This window comes from Phlebotomus papatasi, chromosome 2, assembly GCF_024763615.1.
Source record: "Phlebotomus papatasi isolate M1 chromosome 2, Ppap_2.1, whole genome shotgun sequence".
NCBI lineage: Eukaryota > Metazoa > Arthropoda > Insecta > Diptera > Psychodidae > Phlebotomus > Phlebotomus papatasi.
In genome coordinates this window covers 63906231-63925295 of record NC_077223.1, presented here as the reverse complement: position 1 = coordinate 63925295, position 19065 = coordinate 63906231, and the positions used below count along the sequence as shown (strand labels likewise).

At 34.2% G+C, this 19065-nt stretch overlaps 1 protein-coding gene across 2 annotated transcripts in view; it reads left to right on the top strand.

Moving 5' to 3' along the window:
- The window catches only part of LOC129802356 (uncharacterized), a 146772-nt gene that overhangs the window by 30909 nt on the left and 96798 nt on the right, over nucleotides 1–19065 (top strand). The window contains exon 1 of one of the 2 annotated variants that reach the window (XM_055848097.1): nucleotides 10632–10687. The exons of the other annotated variant lie outside the window; for it this stretch is intronic. The gene's annotated coding sequence lies outside the window, so the exon portion shown is untranslated. Of the gene's footprint in view, nucleotides 1–10631; nucleotides 10688–19065 lie in introns of those variants that run through there. 2 annotated transcript variants of the gene reach the window in all.

Below are 19065 nucleotides of genomic sequence, written 5' to 3'. Positions count from 1 at the left end.
GCCAAGCCCTGGTCTGAAGGCCGTATAAGTCCAGAATCTTGTTTAGAACTGTTTAAGATTAAGATGTGTGTATGGAATGTGTATTTGTGCCGACAGTAAATATTCTCTTCATGTCGACCTTGTTTCTGTACTAACCTCTCTTGCGAAAACTATAACTGTTTAACTTTTGATCTTGAACAACCGTTAATATAGATTATCTATCCACATTTCGTCTTTGGCAAACTTCGTCTTTGTGTTTTTCGATTTTGAAGGTTTATTACGATTTTGAAGATATTAAAGTTTTAAAGATAATAAAAAAATTTAAACCCTTTTTAAAGAACTCAAAAGATTTTTTTTACGCCGGGGCGTTAAGTGGTTAGGAGAAATCAGAATTATAAATAATTAATGTGAAAATTAGTATATTAGAGGGGTTCATCGAAAATCACAGGATGTTATCTGTAACCATATGGCATGTAGCTCTGGTATTGGCTAGATGCAATGGTAGATTAATTGATAAATAATAAATATAATTCCGGGAGGGACTACAAATTCGAGCATTTCGAAGCACCGGATATTAAAGAAAATATGTGTAGTGAGAGGTGGGGTTACTTTGAGCTGTGGAACTAGATTGTTATACGAATTTTTCGACTATATGAAGCTGGTTCTTACGATTATTTTATTTAGATAGACAATTATTTTGTCTATCAAATTACATTAAAACACAGTTTCCATTAGAAATATACGAAAAAATCATATAACAATGTAGGGGGAGGTAGGGCTAGTTTGAGCTGTGGGGCTACATTGTTATACGATTTCTTCGCATATTTCTAATGTAAATCGGGTTTTAAGACGATGTAATTTGGATAGACAAAATAGTTGTGGATCTAAATAAAATAATCATAAGAATCAGCTTGATTTAGAAATAGGCGAAAAAGTCGTATAACAATCTAGCCCCACAGCTCAAAGTAGCCCCACCTCCCCCTAGCTCCGCAGCTCAAAGTAGCCCCACCTCCCCCTACATTGCTTTAACTGTACAGTTTAAACTAAATATAATTGTTTAATATCAGAAAACATCTAGTGTTATCTATCTCCGGGATGTGCATCGTGTCGCAATAAGTTTTATGTTGAATCGTATGATAACCCTAAATAGGGGCTTTCTGGAAAAAAAATCAACACCTCTAGCATTATGATCTTTATGTGATATACATTCATGTTAGTTTGGCTACCGAAGTGAAACCGGAAATAATGCCTCGATATGTTCAATATTTGCATAAGTGCAGCTCATTGTCAATCATGATTGTTAGAAGAGAGCAAGGGGTTGTGGAGGTGCAAGAGCACGATGGAGACGAAGAGTTATCAATAGGCATTGTTTCTGGGCTGTTGGAACTCGGAAGCCTCCTACACCATTGGGTGTGCTATTGACTTTACCGTGTGTGCAAGAAGGTGAATTTGTGATAATGGTAGAGACGCTATGAGGCACAAATTCAAGTGTATGCTAGTTCAAACACTGCACAGTAAATCGTGATACTCGCACTTACGGTTTATTTAAATTTATGCTTCTCTCTTCTTTTTCTCGATGGTGTGTTTTTCCACCTTTTAGAACGCATCTCCTTAGCAATCAGACATGTTCTTCTTCACGTAATTTCCATCATGACTCCCCTTAATGGTGGCTCGTTGACTAACAATGGGAAAATTATAACTTGAAATTGGAGTAAGAAATTTTGTCCAGGAAATTTTATCCATATTCTCATCCATCGGTTAACTATCATCGAGATGCAGTGCCCAAGATCAATCGATTGCGAATCCAGAGAGATGGGGATAGAGGGTCATCTCCTAAGATAGACAGACATTGGGGATTGGTCAGTCCTCCTCCTCAAGTCTGTTGTGTGAATATTCATGACTCCTTTGACTCATAGATTTTACACATTCTCCAGACCATTCTCCCGTCCACACGGTACAGAGCAATTTATCTCGGTAAGATCGTGAAGTGTCCAGCAACACTAACGGTACCATCGCGCCATGCTTATATCTCCTCACTCTCTTTTGATTTTTCGAAGCAAATGTGTGACTTTTGTTGTTTGCACAAAAATCATTCAATAACTCTCTTCTCTAACCCATTGAATAGATCTTCATGAATTATTGGCCATTTCGCTTAAACGCTCATTTTTCCTCCGCCATTCGTCCAAATCGTGCTACCCAAGTAGCACATCATGATACAACCGCATTTTCGATATCCAAGAAATTGGTTGAATAACCGTAAGTGCGGGTGACTTTGTCCCCTGCGGATGACTTTGACCCTCTCCTGTTGGTAAGATTTTTCTAATGTTTAAGAACGGTTCCCACCGATCAGACATGGTAATTTGGATAGGTAACGAAACAACCATCCTTAAGTTCTAGAAGTAAAGAAAAGCTAACGAACAGGAGAGTATCAAAGTCACCCGAACTTACGGAACGTCGTTTATGTATTATAAATATTATTAATTCTGTTATTGATTATGTATATGTAAAAACCAAAACATCTGGTGACCTGAGATAGATTCGAACTTAAAACACTTTTATTACAAACAAGCCCTATACTATACTGAACTTATTGCCTGACCCATAACATCCAACATTCCTTGAATTTTTTGCACGTTCTAGACACAGAATCTTATAAATTAATAAATTGATTTTAAAATTTAATTAAAAAATATTATAAAGCAAAACATCATTCCCTATTCACACTTACGACTTAATCCGAGAGATGGCTTAACGTAATTATAATCAAAATAATAATTTGACTAAATTCCCATCAGTTTCCCACTAACTAAGCCATTTGTCAGCTTAAGCCAAGAAACGGATTAGTCAAAATCTGAAGGAAATGTAATGTAACCATTATTTTCATTACAAATACGTTATGCTTTCTCTCGGCTTAAGTCGTAAGTGTGTCTAGGGCATTACAACTTTTTTTTTTTAGATATTTTTCTATGAAAACAGTATTGAAAAACTATCAATAAACAATCCTAAAAAATACATTTTACCGAAGAATTCATATAAATTACTATTCGAATAAATTTCTCGAGGAAGAAACATATTTGGACAGAAAACTTAATTGGTAATGGCTCCGGCACACCTTCAGGATAGATCAGGAAAATTTCATGAAGTCGAAATTCGAAACCTTTTCTTTCTCACAATTTTTACATATGACTATCTCATTCTTTCGCATACCAAATTCGATTGAGCTAAATTGAATGTGGAGTGATGTTTAAGAGAAGAAGAAGAGCGCGAGAGAATGAGATAGATATTATGCAAAACATGTGAGAAAGAAAGGGATCCGAAATGCGACTTCATGAAATTTTCTTGATCTAAAAGGTGTGCCCGAGCCATAAATTAACAAATTTGGTAAGTTAAAATTCAATTTAGTCAAATAGGGTTCTAAGTTCAAATGTACTAAACTGAGCAAGAATTACGTCTGATGTGCTGCTTGGGTATGTCAATATACCCTGGAAATATTCAATAAATTCTGCCATTGACTCCAATACCAAAATACACATTTGTACAACAATCAACCTGATGATAAAAAAGACAACAGCACCAGGGTTCAGACACACGCCAAATGGCGGTGTACAAATATTTTGGTATTTGAACTTGAAATTTTTATGTATCCAATTTCCTCTTTTGTCGTGCCCAGAGAATACTCCTCATAATAAAGATTTATTTAAATAAAAATAAAGAAAAAAGCATGTGCAATAAATGCTCTATTAAATCAGAGTTAAGTCTTCGCAATTAATGCAAGAATTCTTCATTCAATGCTGCAAAATTATTATATTATTGCATATGCAGATTACTGAATAATTAGCATGATTGAGAAATGCCTCTGGAGACACTTTTATGTGATTGGAAGTTCTCAAGAGCAGTTTTAGTATATGTTGTACTTTAGAAGTAAATCAGTTGGAAGATTTAATGAATGACATGAAACTGGGGTCAAAATTCTTATTATACATTGACTAACCAATAATTTTTCAATTTTATGGCATATTCTAATAATTATATGACGTTTCTGATGACATTGATGTGATCTTGATACAGATTTCTGAAGTTGAACTGGAATTGGATAAATTTGAATAAATTTGTAAAATAAACTAATTGAAATACTACTAAAGGTGATGTTCAGGAAATGCTTGAAATATTCAAACGCTAATTAATAGTGCTGATAAATAGCTGCATAAATAAAAAGGCTTTACACTAAAATACAAATATTTAGTGTGAAGTCGTCTCTTTGACCACTTCAAAACAAATAAAACGAATTCTTACTTTCATTGATAATATCCAGATAATTTATTTAAATAAAATTCTTTTGTGTCAACGATCTTCAAAACTTATTTAAGCATAGATAATATTATAAATAGTTTTTGGACAAAAGTTATAGGGGAGAACGAGTATATACGACTTTAGAAAACTTTAGAAAACCCCTCTGACAACTTTCGTTCTTTTATTACGGTGTAATGTTAGAAAATTATAAGAATTCTTATATTCTTAATTTAATTAATTATCAATTCTAGATAGATTTTCCTTTTCAAGTGAATTTAGAAAGAAGTTCAGACTACTCAACTTCGACTCTTTCTTCGTTTGAATTCTCTATTTGAATCCCTTTGTTAAAATTTTATCGCAAATATTATAATAATTATTCAGTGCTCTTTTTTTTAACATTTCACCAATTTTAAATATAATAATTACGTGTAATAAGATATTCTAAGATGAACCTCTATGTTAATAATATTCCATCTTAAGAGAAATTCCGATTAATGTGCACTTTATTACAAAAAAAAGTTCTCTAACTGAGGAGACTAAGAAATTTTATTTTCCATAAATATTTCTATTGTTCTTACGAGAATTTCCGAGATTCTGCGCGAATTTTTCAGCAACAAAAAATGCATGAAGAATGAGCAGTGTACACCATACTTGAGTGTCTTCACCTCTTTCATCGTGAGTTAATATTTCCATCATCTTTTCATATTATTCAAAAACATTGAGGCATTCGAGTGTCTTAGAAGAATTCTATGAAGACTTAAAATTTCACTATATAATGTCGCTTCTTTTCTCTCTGTACAAATTTGTACCAAACAATGGCATTTCGGGTGAATCGTGACTTTCTTCTTCAAGTAAAATGCAAAGGAAGCCCATTGGAAATTGCTGGAACTACATCGACTGTGTCGCACTTTACAATACTGTAAGACAATTGAAAATTGTGATTCATGTGAGGTTGATCTGGGCTGTCGAAAAAGGGAATTCAGTCGTAAAAATTTCCTTCACGCACCGAGGCCAATGGACATTCTTATTGATATTCACGGAAGGTGCACGCATTCGTACAAGAATGGTGTATCTTGAGTGTTTTATTGCAATAAAGCACATATTTCTCATTCGTCGGAAGATAACGGAATTTCTTATTCTGGTTTCAAGAAAAATTGCGCTGCGTCTTGAAGTCGTTGTCTTACCGCGGCTGTTCTCCCTCCCCATCTCGCGCCTTCATTCTGTCAATAAATAAGAAATGAGTTCCTCAATTTCGCTCTAAACCACTGTCTGCTGTTGCTAAAAAGACGACAACGGCAAAGGAAAATTCGCCAACTGCTTAAACTCACAATTTTGGTAAAGCTTTTGGTACGCAAAAAATTATTAATAATAATAATATTAATAATAATGCTAGCAGAACATTCCACGAAGGAACAAGGTCTTCCCGCAAGGGGATTTCTAAACATGCATTATTATTTTTTCTTGTATGGGATGAGGTTGTCAGGCCCATGCCCATGGAATCAATCCTCACTGGATGCAATCCGAACAACTTTAACGCCAGAAAAATTCCTGGTGACCTAAAGGGGATTCGAACCCGGGACACTTGCATCATAGAGCGAGTGCTCTACCACTTGATCCATTGAGTGCCCAAAAAAAGATTATTGTTATTATTATTAAAAAAATTATTACAATTTTAAAAATTATTTCACAAATCCAATGATAGCCTTGTTAAATTTTAAAAAGATTTTGATCTATATCGTAGCAGGAAAAGGACAGAAAGCTCAAAAATAATTTTTTTAATCTTATCGGAATTGAATTTTTAATAAGAATTCAAAATCCGTCCGGAGGTACCTCATCTCGGAAGATCGCGAGTGTAAGCTTCCGAGATGAGGTAGCTCCGGACTTTGGTTAGGGGAATCACTCCGTTGAGATCAAGTGAGGAACGTATCAAGGATCACTTGCCTATGATGTCCAATCTTAAGTGATAATTTTCCATAATTTAAAAGAAATTAGAGAAGTTAATGCATATGATTAAGCCTTAGATCTGAAGCCCGTACAACAGTCGAGGAGTTGCTTCTTTAGAGAGATCACAACTTCGATGGTATGGTCATGTTCAGTGCATGAATGAAGAAAGAATCCCCAGAAAAGCTATACAAGCCAATGTGGGAAGGCGTTGACCTCAAGGCAGACCTAGAACAAGCTAGGGTAAAGTGATATAATTTGGAATTAGTGTTACAAGTTGGACAATTCGCCGGTACAAGTTGGACATGGCTTTTTTCTTGATAAATACAGTACAAAATTTGTTTTTAAGCACAAGGAACCAAATTATAGAACTAAACCATTAAAAATATACAAATAAAAATGAGTACTAAATTTATCAAGACAAAAGGCCCTGTCTAAATTGTACCATTGTACAACTTGTACCACTGTCCAACTTGTACCACTTTACCCTAGCTGAAACAAATTCAGAATCTTGCCTGGTAGCGGCTGGAAATTGACCACGAATATTGAAAATTTATTGCATTGTATTGATTGTATTATGTGTCTGTACATTAGCCCCGTCATATCATGCGTCCGCCGCCGTCTCAGCGTTGATGACCAACCTACAATGGCAAACGGCGAAAATGCTTTTTCTCAGGCTATAATCTCTTGTCGTATTAAACGATTTTTTCTCTGAAATCTCGAAAGAGACCCCGAACAGAGCCAGAAAGACACTCTTCTGTTCGGGATCTCTTTCTCTTCTTTATGGAATATCGCCATTAGGGGCCAGGCCAGAGATGTTCTAAAGGAGATATCTCTTACCGTTTGGCCTTTAGTTCCTGAACAAACATTCCAAAATTATATCGGAAATTGATCGTTAATGGTTAGTCGAGTCGCTGTACAGTGTGTACATATATGTTAAATGTAGACATATATATATAAAAAATCAATGAATTACATATTGCTCTGCCTCTTGAGTTCGAGCAATAAAAGACATTGCAGAGGTCCAAAAAAAAGGTGCTTATTTTTCGGTTTATTTTGTACGGTATAGCCTTGACTTATATTTGCACATAATCAATACATTTGCTCATAATGGTGAAAATTTCAAAATTATACACATTCGAATAATTTTTGCGCAGCTCCAGAGTGTTATTTCCAATCAGGCGAACAATTAAGTTGCATTTTATTGGTATAGTCATCAGTCAAAGATTAGGATAGAGATAGGCGTATGTGTGCAGACTGCTTTGAAAATTACAGCATGAAAACTTACAGTAGCTTGATTTGCAATCGTGCACGGTACACAAATCTGTAGTAATTATCTCATAAATCAAAATTTAAAACAACTGAATTCAGGTTGCAACACTACCTGGAGCAAATACGGCGCACGCTGCTCAGCTGCAAGTTCAGCAATCACCCATTTTATAATTTACCCAAATAATTTACGCTATTTGCGTATTGTATTTGCCGGTGGAATCCCCGCTGATCGAAACTTTTTTTTAGGGGGGGGAGAGAGAGCAGAAGCATTCAGTTATTTCAATCTTTGCCCATTTCGATGGCTATCTTAAGTATAAAGTGCCTGCATCTCTTAGCACGGCGCCAAGAAAGTTTCCGCACATTTTCCACATACTTGAAGACACAAGAGGTGCATTCTGGAGGAGGCTTTTAGTGGAAAATTAGCAGTTTCGATCCACCATCAATTGACTACTTAATGTGTTTATTTATGCCAAAGAAGATTCCAAGCAGTGCATGGAAGAAAGTTTTCAGAAAGCATCTCTTTCTTCAGCAACTTCCAATTTTATTTATACAGAACTTTAAGAGAAATTTACCGGAAAACTTAATTAACAATAGAAATATTTAAAAAGTAAATTAAAGGAAGTTATTTGACTTAGCAGCGAACTTCTGTGCAGATGTGCCAGATAAAAATATTTACTATATAACTTAGCAAATCTGCTTCAAAAGAAAACATGAACAATGACGAACTTCCTAAGAATTTATAGTAAAAGGAAACGTTAATTACTTTCTTTTAATTTTATGATTTATCTAAGGTTAAATCACAAATATTTCTCAAGCAATAGTTTACAATAAAAAACCAAGAGAATATTGAAATATTATAACTTATTATAAAATTGGCTTGGTTGTTATGTTAGACATTTACATTGGAATTTCAATAAAGAATATATTACTATTTAAGTAAGAACTATAAATTTAAAGGTATCTAAAATAAAATTTAATTAGCTATAGGAGAAACACAAAACATTCAATAGAAAAAAGGATGGATCTTTAGAATCATTGTAAAATAAATGCAAAATGGGGGGAAGTGGGGCTTTTTTGAACTGGAGCAACTTCAAAATTGAGCTTTTTCTCCTATTTTTAAGAGAAATTGAGCCTTAACATAACGTAATTTACCTTTTCAATTGGTATATGGAGCTAAATAATAATTATGAAAAGGTCTAGTTCACAAGTTCTAGTCACTAGTTCACTTCCCCCTACGATTTATAATTTAAGCATTCAGTAATTTTCTAATCAAACAATAAATTTAAGAAAAAATAATTAAATTGAAATAAATTGTATAAGACGTCCGTCCATGTAAATTACTCGTATTTTTACAAAAAAAATGTTTATTATTCTATATATTCGTGCCCTTGCATATATTTCATGGAAAGATTTTCATGCCAATTTCCGGAAAAAAATACTTTCGCCTCTATTCTAGATAATTTATTTGACCTAATTTTATTGTAGTTCAATGAATTGATTCAAAATAGAATCATTATTAGTTAACATTCGTATAAACAAGGGTGTGTTCTATGGACGAAATGTAATCCTAAGAGGCATCTAGGGAAAACCTAATCATTAAGTCTAATACTAGACAATGGAATGTTATAGGCTTTAGAAAGAATATTGAGCAAACTATACTATTTAGTATTTGAAGTAAGTACCTCTCTTACTTTTCATTGAAATGTTTATCAATCTATAACAAACCTTTTTACACCGGTCTCTTCTCGGAGGCTTCCACAATTCCGAACGCCAAAATCCTGAAAACCAAAATCCCGAATACTGAAATCCCGAAACCCAAAATCCCAAAAGCCAAAATCTCGAATGTTCAAAATCCCGAATACGAAAATCCCAAACTCCAAAATCCCGAATGCTCAAACTCCTGTAAATGATTTAATTATATGGAGGATAATGTGTAGAATAATTTCCCAAGACACCGAAAATATTTCCCTTTACCTTCAGCAAGCGAGGGTGCAATCGTGAGAGTAGCTATGACACTTCTAGGAATTCGAGATTTTGCCTTCCGGGATTTTGGCGTTCGGGATATTGGCTTCCGGGATTTTAGCTTTTAGGATTTTGGCTTTCGAGATTTTGACCGGGACCCGTCTCCCCTAGATTCCTATTAGGACTATATTTCGTACTGAACACTGAGAAAAAAAGAGGGTGCGATTAACTTTTTTTCTCGTAACTTTAACAATTTTTATGTGTAAAAATATATCAACATTTTTTATGTTAATTTTACACCTTTTTAAATGTAAAATTAACATGAAAAAGGGTAACTTTAACCCATAATACACCTAAAAAGCATAATATTTACACCGATTTCGGATAAATAATGCAGGGTAACATCTCCGGAATGTTATTTTAACTTTTTCGGTTCGCCAAAAATCGTGTTGATTTTAGTATAATTGAAATAACAATTTTGGTTAATAAATAATAATTTTTTAATTTTCTCTTTAAAATATTTAAGAATTAAATATTTTGAATTATTTTTTTTTTAATATTTGTTCAAGAAATTGTGGTTATTGCTTATCAAATTCACTAAAACATTGGTTAAAATATAATAACGGTAAAAGATTTAAATATTTGGTGTTATCATAAGAAAGTAAAGGAGATGGACTCCCTCCAGAAGCGTCAGGGGATGCAATCCTTTCAGGTCAGGAAAACACAAAATTTCGACGCTACAAGGCATCTTCCTCAGTGGTAAAATCTGTGATTTGTCTCTGAAATTTTGTTCACACTGTCTATCTACTAATCCAATTGATTAATTTTAATTTTCTTATCCTGATCGAATTTGATATTCTTACAGATCAAGTTTATTAAAAAATTGATCAATTAACGCAACTTTCTTATTGAAAAAATATTTTAAGATATTTGTAAAATTCCTGCAATGAATTTTCATATAATTCATACATAATGATAGCCCTACGAAGGTCATTTAATCAGGTAAACTGTCTTAAATGCTGGGAATCTATAATTTTTGTAACTTCCCATATCATCCATTCTAATTCGAAATGTTTGCTTTTCATTACTCTTTTTTTTAATTTTTTATGTCTAAAATTTAATTATTCGATCCGTTAATCAAATATCAGCATTATTTGAATACTAATAATTTTTTCTCTTCTTTTCAGGTAATTGCTTCATTCATTCAGTAATCTTCCCTGACACGAGGTTTATGGACAAATCAGTGAGTTATTGCATACAATTTTTCATTGCAATTTTTGAGAAAAATATAATTTAAAATGTCAAGCTCGAGATGAGAAAATTGCTTCAGCATTGTGCCAATTTTTCGCGTATAGAAGATTCATTTTGGGTATATTGAAATGCTAAAAAGATGTCTTGTGGTGCTCTTAAAAGACCATTAATGTCGCTCATGCGTCTGGAATTTTTGTGGATCACCTGGGTTGACTTTCTAAATGTTATTTTTCTATCTCTACACCGTCAATTTCTTTGGACCAGTCTTTTTTTCTTCTTGGTTTGGGCTATAGAAGGCCTCATGCGATAGAAATGTGAGAGATGGTCTTAAATGGCAAGTACGCGAAGAACACAAAAAGCACCAAATAGCGATTTATGAAATTGTACAATGAGGTCAAGAATGACGTTTAATGAACAATTTTAACCGCTCATTTGTTTGCAATACACACATAATTACATCTCTAATTACGAATATGTAGAGAGAGTTCCTCTAATTAGGTGGGTGCTAAAGCATCTTCATAGCTCAGTGCATTTTTTGATCACCTGGAAAATTTGATGTAATTGACAGTAATTGCTGCATAAACAAGTGAATTACGAGTTCAGCCTCAAGATTACAAAACATTGTACATTTAGGACTTTTTTGTGACCTATCTCTTAGGTTGAATAACAAATTCCACAATTTGCTGGGAACATTTTTAGATCTCCCTCCTCCAAAAGCATTTTGATTAATTTAGCTTGTGTCTAGAAAATTTAGCGTAGGCAAATTGTCCGTTATACAACCTGACGATTGATTTATTTGGATGATAAAAGAAATATATTACTTTTGGGTGGTAAAAAGAGCCAAAAGCACTAAGAAGTTCTTGCAAACGAAAACTTTTGCACCTCATTTTTGTTACATATATCTCAATAGATTTTTTTTGCTTGGCCAAAATTGACCCACTTTTTTCCCCTAGCACTTTGGCCCAAAAGCCCCCACTTGATTAATTGACGGTGTATTTGTGGTTTCACAGCTTCAATTACTCACCTGTGTTTTTAAGTAATTGAACACGATTGCACAGGTAAAGAGAAAAAAAAATCAATTTCTAACCTATGGGTAGTCTAAAAGAATTTACTTAATTAATTTAACATACCATGGAGGCTAACTTCCGAATGTTTTAGGGGCTTTTAGGTCTCCGGAGGTAATTTCCTGCGTTTTTCTTTTTGTAAAAAAAAATTGGCGCAAAGAAAGCACGCACAAAGTTCTACGTGATCCATATTCTAACTGCAAAGAACATGAACAAACCATTAAATACCAAGTTTTGAGTGGTCTATGGAGTTAATGGCAAATTTTATGTGTTTTTCGGTCTAAATTTAGAATAGAGTTGACAATGTTTCAGGTTAAGAATCTGTATACAGTGTTTCTGCCTATTTACCTGGATAGCCATCGCCAAACATGCGTGGCTCTGTGCCAATATTTATCCAATGGTCTCAAGTAGTTCTTGTCTCACTCGATCACCTCTCTTTTGACCGTTTCTTACTTTGTCGCATGTTAAGCAATATTAGCTTAAAGTAGCTATGATTATTATTATTTTAAAGTAAATTAAACAAGCAGATAATTCTGTTTAAAGGATTAATGTAATACGCACAATAACTTTTGCTTTGTGAGAATATTTGGAAGGAATTATGAGTGAGTAATGCCCAACGCACAATAACTTTTGTTTGTAAACATGTTTTCAAAATTTCCCATGAGAATGAGCAAGATGACTAGATATAGATCTCACTCACTCTCATAGAAATGTCAAAAACATGTTTACTAAACAAAAGTTATTGTGCGTTGGGCATAATGCTCAGCGCACAGTAGCTTTTGTTTGTAAACATATTTTCAAAATTACTTATGAGAGTGAATAATATCAAAATCTAATCATCTCGCTCACACTGACAGGAAATTTAGAAAACATGTTTACATTCAAAAGTTATTTTGCGGTTGGCATAATGCTCAACGCACAATAACATTTGTTTTGTAAACATGTTTCCGGAACTGCTTATAAGAGTGAGCGAGATGACTAGATTTAGATCTCACTCACTCTCACTGAAATGCCAAAAACATGTTTACTTTCAAAAGTTATTGTGCGGTTGGCATAATGCTCAACGCACATTAAATTTTGTTGTGTAAACATATTTTCAAAACTGCCATATGAAAATGATCGGGATGGGTTGATTTAGATCTCTTTCACTCTCTTATGAAATTTTGAAAACGTGTTTATCAACAAAAGTTATAGGGATCTCAGTGGCGTAATAGGCAAGACCGCCGGTCTTGGGCAGACTAGATCTATGACCCGACTCGCAAAGTTGTGAGTTCGAGTCCCGCCCAGTGCAAACAATTGAATATCACAAAAAGACATTTTAAATGAGACGCTAAGAGGAAAAGAGGCCTATATTAGGGGAAGGTTGGGCTACTTGAGCTGTTTGGCTGCATTTCTATACGATTTTTTTGCATATTTCTAAAGGAAACTGGATTTTAACATGATGTAATTTGGATATACAAAATAATTGTGGATCTAAATAAAAGAATTCTTGTAAGGGCCAACTTCATTTAGAAATAGGCGAAAAAGTCGAATAACAATCTAGCCCCACAGCTCAAACTAGCCCTACCTTCCCCTTTATGCAGTTCCCTTTTAGTCAAATCTATAGCTCAGAACGAATCAAATATGTATCAGAAATATATATGAAATTGTGCGAGGCAACTAGTAAAAGATTCCTCTCACTTTCGCAGTTAATATCTGAAACATACAAAAACACATTGATATAAGAAAACAAATATTGATTTTTGCAATTTTTACTATCAGATGAAAATTATACGAGTTCTGCACCATAAAAATATATCGATCCCCAGTTTGCACACTGTTAGGACCGCATTTTATAGTCATCATTAAAATATAAAACTATTTTTATATAACCTCAAGACATATAATTACCCTTGAAAAATTCATACTTATTGATTCATTAACAAAATCACAAAAAAACACAAAAACCGTTAATTTTAGACGTTCAATTAGATATTAACTCCCTAATGACGTGGTCGTCAAGAGAAATTCAATTTGGATTTAGGTGTGTTAAGGATCGAAATTTTACTTTTGTGAAATTATCTTGATTTGAAAGGAGTGTCGAAATTATTAATACTTAGGGTAAGTGTACCAAATTTCGGCCATCTTGCAATTTCGGCCACATTTTTTGTTCCTAGAATTTTCATGAATTTTTAGTTTTTGCACACTCTAGTGGTTATACAATGCAAAAAAAAACAAAAAATTTCGCTTAGACGAACAAGAAGTTCTGAGAAAGACATTGGAAGAATTCCTGAAGGCCCAGGAACTATGAGAATTAAAGTGTCCGGAATAGGCTACAAATGCTATGTCTACAATTCTATTCATTTTCAAATGTACTAAGAATGATTTTAGAGAAAATAAATACGATAAACTGTTCAAAAGGTTCCAAGCAAGACTCCTTATATACAAGTAAAAAAAAATTCAATTTGTATTAAAAGTATTACATTTCAAACTAGAAACTTCGGCGCTTGCATGCAAGTATGCTCAAATTTGGCACACTTACCCTATATTTGATGTTTTTCTGACCAGATTCGATGTTTTACTGATCTTATTTGGTTTTTTAACGACTACTGCATAATTTTTAGACTAGGAAAATTTTATAAAATCCAAATTCACAACTCTTTTAAAATGTTTTGCATAATTCGATCCCATTCGTTCGCACTCTTCTATTTTTTTTATTATTGTCCAACTAGTCCAATGCCTTAAACTTCTTGAAAAAGAGCCACGGGTTAAATCAATTAAGAATACAGAAAAAATTGAGTTGTCCGAAGCTTGAGTCGTCTAAAGGTAGCGCGCTTTCCCCTAGCCTTTTTCTTATACAGTAGAGTTCCTCAAATTTGAACATTTCGGCGGTATAAATGACATTTCTCACTCTTCAAATTTGAACAATATTTTCAAAAACATAACAGAATTCATGTAAAATTCACTTTTCCTAAATTAAGAAAAATAAATTAAGATAATTTTATCAATTGAATTTGTTAAATAGGTGGAATTTATTGAGGAAATTAATGTAGTACATACTGAGAAAAAAAGAGGCTACGATTAACTTTTTTTCGTCGTAACTTTAACACTTTTCGGGTGTTAAAATATATCAACATTTTTTAATGTTAATTTTACACCTTTTGAGGGTAAAATCAACATGAAAAAAAGGTAACTTTAACTCATAATACACCTAAAAAAGATAATATTTACACTGATTTCGGATCAATACTGTAGGGTAAAATTAACATTTTCAGAATGTCATTTTAACTTTTTTGGATTTCTCTCAGTGCAAAAATATTGAGAAAAACAAGAGAAAAAGAGTTCTGATTGGTTCTAATTCAGACTCCATCTCCATGCAAATTTTTTTTACATAACCTCATATTTTACATTTCCAAATTAGAGGAACTCTACTGTAGTTAAGTACTTGGATACAATGCAATAGCTGTCCCTCGTTTTGAAAGGGTTTTCAAGACGAAACCATGTCTCACAAAATTATTGGAAAGATTTTCTTGTTGTAGTAAAACTCAGTGAGAATTATTGCCAACATGCCCCGTTAGACTTGTATAGATTTTCCTCAATTTGTTGTCAAACAATGAGGAAGACAGCAATGAGATTCACATTAAATATCGTGTTTTTTCCTCAAGCTGTCTTTAAAACAATATACAGAAAACTCATGGGACGACATGCAGAAGAAAAGACAAAAAATAGAGACAGTTTGAAAGAAAATTACTTCACTAATTTAGCAAAGAAGGAAAAAGCGAACCTGCTATAGAAAATGAACCATCGTAAAGTCCATCGAGTGTGAAGGAGAAGCCATTCAACTTGACAATTAATTCTCTCACGCATATCAATTTTCTTCCCTCCTGTATTTCTCCATCTTCAATTGAATTTGTGGTGTATCAATTTGCCTTCTTGTACTGTTTTTTTCCCTACTCGTCTCGCAATTGGCTAATTAATTATTTATCTATTTTGGCTGAAAAAGGAGAGACAAGCATGGACAAGTGATGCTTCTCAAGACCGCAACGATGTCTCACGCCATGCATATTCATACGACATGTAGCCGGGTATTATGGCAACAATTTACCCACAGATTGTGGCAATTTAATTCTTCAATAAAGTCATTTATACTATTTAAATATTAGAATGATTCTATGTGGGGAATAAGAAAACGATGCAATGAAACTTTTTTCACTTATTTTTTATTGTATATTGCCACATATAAGAAAAGGAAATAATCGTGTTTTTATTATTCATGTTCTAATGGGAAACTTGTGAGGAATAGCACATGAGACATTATGGGTCTTGTATGGAGTAAGGAATTTCCTAGGGGAATTCTTTATTCTCTAGTAGTCATAAAGTCTCTGTCTGGGATTTAGCCAGAAAAGGTGCTCCCTGTTGAGTCACCAGGTCAATGATCACATTGAATTTTTTTCGCATTAAAGAATATTTTATATCTCATTATAGAACATAAAATTTCATTAACGTAATGATCCTGACACATTTTAGATTGGAACATGCCAACATTATAATCAACTTAGAACTGAATTCTGTTATTATAATGTGCAAACAAACTGTAACAAGTTTTCTATATGTTCTACTATATTTAAAATTATTTAGTATTAATGGTTTTAGCGGCTGATAATTTTAAGTATTTACTGATAATAATTATTATAATTACAAAACTAATTTTGTGTCTGTTGGGATGAATGGAAAGTGCTTAGAATTAAGAGAAGGTAGTATGTGGTGCGAGAAAATTCATGTATAGTTCAAGAGTGGATTTACGATTGTAACTAGGTAATAGCTTAATTGAATAGACAGAAGAAATTCGATTTTTAAAGTCGCTTTACTATTATCTCTTTAGAAAAGGCTATGCTAGTTCCTTGTATAGAATATCTTTCTAAAGAGGCGCAGTAACAAAATTGATTACTCTTATTAATTTGTCTTTACGATTCCTACGACGACGGATCCCGGTCAAAACCCCAAAAGCCAAAATTCCGAAAGCCAAAATCCCGAATTCTTGAAAGTGTCAATTTAATCCCTTTCAGGATTTTGAACATTCGGGATTTTGGCACTATCGAAACTCTGGCGTTCGGGATTTTGGCTATCTCCGTTTACGACAAAGCGTTTTTCACTAAGGTTACGAACTTACAAAAAAATTACAAAACGTTGTATGGTTGTATGGTCAAGAATGTATTAGAAACAAGGGGTGGAAAAACGTCCCAGGTTTTGCGAAATGTTCGAATTCGTGTCTTACCTAAAAAGTACTTTCTCATCATTTACCGTTTACTGGTTTTTTAAGCGATTTTAACCGATTCAAAAATCACTCAAAAGATTGCTCAAAATAGTTTTCAAAGTAATAAAATTTATTCATTCATTTTCATTTTCAACCGCTTATCCCTATTGGGGTCGCGGGCCCATGACATCCAAATTAGCAGTCCACGCTTGTCGATCCTCCGCCACTTCAGGAAGATGTTCGGGTTCGATCCCAAGGCGCTCCCACGCAAGGTCCTGAATTTTATTCAGCCACCTTGTCCTAGGTCTGCCCTGAGGTCGAGGTCTCCTCACAATGGCTTGTATAGCTTTTCTGAAATAAAATTTATTTTTGGACAAAAATCACTTATAAGTTCATAACTGGTTCATTACCGGTTTACAACCGATTTGAAACGATTTTTAAATCACTCAATATATTGCTCAAAATACCTCAGAAGTAATATAAATAAATTTTGGTTAGAATTTAGTTATCGGTTATAAACCGGATTGAATTTGGCTCAAGCTTATCAGGAATCCCAATAAACGAGCCCAAATATGGCTTTTACTTAATACCTGTGACGATTTTTTCAAAGTCAGTGATCAATAGCCCTAAATACCGTACTTCTTAATTTATTGCAACAAATTTAAATTCATTAGAAAGTCTTGGAATCCTTGATAAGTGTAAACCGATTGCAAACGGTTTTGAAAAAATATGAATAAGAAAATCCGTAAAGCTATCATATTTGTCACCATTACAATTTTTGTATTAAATAATTGTCTAAAAGTCATTGTCTTTGGACAATGCTAAAAGTGCAATCTATGAAGGGGAAATCGCACTGCCTTTCGACGACTCAAGCTTCGTGCAACTAATTTTTAACTGCTCGAACTCCAAGAGAGATATAACATGCACTTTCTTAATTCCGGCCGTTGAGGTTCAAAGTCATGATCACTGAGACTGTCGGGTTCCCCATGTACTAAATTTCGGACTCCGAAAGTCCATGTTTTGTGCTATATTGTGTATCTGTGTGTGTGTGTTCATTCCCACCGTCACAGGGAGAGAGGTAATTGTACTGACCCTAGTGGGGGCAGTCGGGGACAGAGCTTGATAGTGAGTGGATGTTTTAAGTTTTTTTCTCCCGTCAGGAGGGCGAAGGTGAAATGTCAGTGGGGTGCTGAGGAGGCTCCTTGCGGTCCAGGAGAACTTTGTCTTGCTGATGGCGCCCACCGTCTGTTTCCCACGGAGGGAGGGAGACGTTTCTTTACCGGTTCAGCAGGCAACGAAGTCCAGAAGACCCGAGAAGAAAATCCATCTACCGGTCGGAGGGGTTTTATAATGGGAGGCTCCAGGCTCGCCTCCGGACATCTTCACCGAAAGATCACCGGGTTATAGACTTCAATGTTGCGTCAGTGGAGAGAATGGGGATCAGCGGAGTTATCATTCTCCCGTCTTCCGGCTCCTTGTATCTCCAGGCTCATGCAGAAGAGAGATCCTACGCTTATGCCATCGGATATCATCGAGGATTCAGGATCAACAAAACCTTGAGTATCATTTACCCCATTACTTGTCAACTCCTTTTATATATTGTAACTTTGAATTAAAGTATTAACATTTATATGGGCCATAGATCGATAGTTTTCCCTAAGTGATATTTAATTTGGATCGGAAGGTTTTAATGGGGTCTAATGTAATAAAGAACAAAGTGAACATAGGATTTGAGTATTGTCATTCTTTCGGTCCTTTCGGTGGTGCATTGGAGATAATCGGGTAGATGGGACTGTGAAGGAAAGGAGTGAGTAAATGATTCTGCCCATCATTTCTAGAGTCGATTAGGAGAATTCAGCATCAGTGAAACGGGATAAATAAGCAATTTTTTCTTATAAACCTAAAACACTCTTTACAGAGAGCAGTTTCCACAATCGATTTTTTTTCCAACTTTTCACCATCCTAGCTGCAAAACGGCAAGAGATATTGACTTCCGGTCTTCGGTGACCCCTTCTTAAATGACATTATCTCGAAACTAGTCTCTTTAGTTTTTTCCCCTCCCCTTTCATGCGC